The sequence below is a fragment of the Odontomachus brunneus genome, unplaced genomic scaffold (assembly GCF_010583005.1).
Source record: "Odontomachus brunneus isolate Ranch 3 - 2012 unplaced genomic scaffold, Obru_v1 Obru_scaffold_042, whole genome shotgun sequence".
Classification (NCBI taxonomy): Eukaryota; Metazoa; Arthropoda; class Insecta; order Hymenoptera; family Formicidae; genus Odontomachus; species Odontomachus brunneus.
This window is the reverse complement of record NW_022639492.1, coordinates 1,673,618-1,675,862: the sequence shown is the minus strand read 5'-3', so window position 1 is coordinate 1,675,862 and position 2,245 is coordinate 1,673,618. Positions and strand designations below refer to the sequence as shown.

Sequence of the window (2,245 nt, the reverse complement as noted above, 5' to 3'; positions counted from 1 at the left end):
CCTCCTTTTCTCTCTTCCTCCCCTTTCTACCTATCTTTCTCTCTATCCCTATTTCGGAGCAGCTCGCGGCCAAGGTAGCTCTCGATGTCACCGCGGACGCACACAAATGCTCTCCCCGGCGATCCGTCGATACAAATCGAACGTGTCTACCCACCTCCTTCGCTATTGTATCCTGACTAACGACGGGATCCTCTCGCTGTGCGTCTCTTTGACCCTCTCTCCTGCTTCCCTCTACCGGCTCCCTCTTTCTGTATCTCTGCCTTCCCGTTCTCTCTCTCTCTCTCTCTCTCTCTCTCTCTCGCTGTCTCTCTCTCTCTCTCTCTCTCTCTCGCTCTCTCTCTCTCTCTCTTTCTTTCTCACTCCCCCTTCCCGTTCTTCCCAGAGTAGTTTTTCACTCGGTTCAGGCTATTTGATCGATATTCCGGGAGAAGCTTTCTGGCAGGAGAACACTCGATCCACCCGAGACCGGGATCCGGGCGAAGGTGAGGCTCGATTCACGCGTGCGAGACAGAGACTTTCCTCGTCCCGACAGCGGCACAGTGGCAGCGGGGGACACTACAGACGGCGCGAGAGCGAGCGTGCGTGCGGCAGATACGGTTCGTTATCGCGTCTCTCGCTCTCCGCAGCCGCTTTCCTCCGATGACGGCTCCGTCAGTTTCCGTCTCTTTTTCCCTTTCCTCTCTCTCTTGATCTCTCTTGATCCTCCGTTTGTTCGGCGAAGGAAGGGCTCCGATCTCGACCAACTTCAGCACGTACTCACGTCGTGCCGGCTGCTCGCGCTCGTGACGACGATATATGATGACGGGGGGTGTGGGCAACCAAAGAGATGAATCTCGAGAGACGGCCGGGTTATGCTCGGCGCCGGTGGCGATACGAAAAGTCTACGCGACGCGTCGTTTCGTCTCGTCTCGTTGTCGCCCTTCGTCCGTTACGAGAGGGACTCTCGCGCGCGCGAGGGAGAATGGAGGAAGGCCGTCCCGGCGCCGTCTCTCCGAGCCCGACAGTAACTCGGCTCGGGGGCTCGCTCGCGCGTTGCTCCGAATCTCGGGGATTCTCGCGGCCGACAGCTGCTCCGCGAAAGTCGCACTCTTGACAGCGGCGAGCTGGAGACGCGTACTGGCGGCGGATCGGCCGACGATCACAGCGCCCTCTCGCCCCGCCCGACGCCGCCGCGCGCTCGCGTCGCGACGCTACGCCGCCGTCACCGCCGCCGGCGCGCAAAGGACGTCAATCGATCCCGGGACCGGCCGGCCGGCCAACGTTCATCGACGCTCTCGCCTCGTCTCGCGCCGAGGAACGACCTGGATTTGCGCGCACGTCGGCCGCGCTCAATCTCTCTCCCTGGAGTCGCGCCACGGAGCGCGCGCGCCACGTCCGCTTGGCGCCATCTGGCGCTGCCGCGTGGCGTTAGCCGGCGCGCCGCGGGATTCATTGCGAAGCGAGCTATCGTTGCGAATGAAAGTTTTCCTCGTTGTGCCTCGTTGTCCTCGGTGCGCAAAAAGAGTCCAAGCAATACGATATGTAAAGTATGTCTCGGAGATATCTAAGAAACATCCCAGGTAGGGATGTACTATGAAGATCTTAGGGATGTCTCTTGGAGCCGATTTCTCAATAGCAGTTTAAATTCTGTTTAAGTCTTTAACTTCTCGAACAGCATATATTAATTGGCCAACGGTTGGCCACTGTAAAGTCGATACTGGTCCAATGCATTGTGCTGCTAGAATTAGATTGAAGTTTCGAAAATCTGTTCTGACAATGGCTGCGTTTAAGCGGAGAGGGCTATTTCGCAACTGTTGAGAAATACATGAATCTCTGTGTGATGTATGCTTCTAATCTTGTCAGGCTTTAAGAGTAAACACCGAACGGATTCACGAATTTTACAATAGTTGCAAAGCAGCTTTCTCTGCTGAACGTAGCTTATGTGTTTGATGTGTTCGAGCAAAGCTCAAAACTTAAATCCAAATTTAAACTACTATCGGAAAACCGATCCTTAGACATTTTCTTGCTACTCACGCAGCATAAACTACTAAAAGATGCGTTGAAGATGTCTAGAAGATGTCTAAAAGAAATAGGATGCTTCTTTGATGTTTCTAAGACTTCTTTTAGTAATTTCTGCTGGCTAGGTGGAGTTTATCGAAGTCGGGAAATGTAACATTGTTGAAAAATGAGAAAATACGATGCAATAATAGCAAAAATGCGAAAATAATAACATGAAAAATACGATCAATGCAAAATTAATCGTTAA

The 2,245-nt window shown here is 53.4% G+C and overlaps 1 protein-coding gene across 1 annotated transcript in view; it reads right to left on the bottom strand.

Annotated features, from left to right (window-relative positions):
* Positions 1-1,253, bottom strand: part of LOC116844586 (guanine nucleotide-binding protein G(o) subunit alpha) — a 47,136-nt gene extending 45,883 nt beyond the window's left edge. The window contains exon 1 of the mRNA XM_032816336.1: positions 155-1,253. The gene's annotated coding sequence lies outside the window, so the exon portion shown is untranslated. The remainder of the gene's footprint in view (positions 1-154) is intronic.
* Between the last annotated feature and the right edge of the window lie 992 nt (positions 1,254-2,245).